Source organism: Vigna radiata, chromosome 2 (assembly GCF_000741045.1).
Source record: "Vigna radiata var. radiata cultivar VC1973A chromosome 2, Vradiata_ver6, whole genome shotgun sequence".
Classification (NCBI taxonomy): Eukaryota; Viridiplantae; Streptophyta; class Magnoliopsida; order Fabales; family Fabaceae; genus Vigna; species Vigna radiata.
In genome coordinates, this window is record NC_028352.1 from 15392490 (window position 1) to 15392704 (window position 215).

The window sequence follows — 215 nt, forward strand, 5'->3', positions numbered from 1 at the left end:
GTAACCTAGACACAATATAAACATGATAATTAGAGTAACCTAGACACAATATAATCATGATAATTAGAGTAACTTAAACATAATATAATCATGATAATTAGAGTAACCCTAGACACAATATAATCATGATAATTAGAGTAACCCTAGACACAATATAAACATGATAATTAGAGTAACCCTAGACACAATATAATCATGATAATTAGAGTAACCCT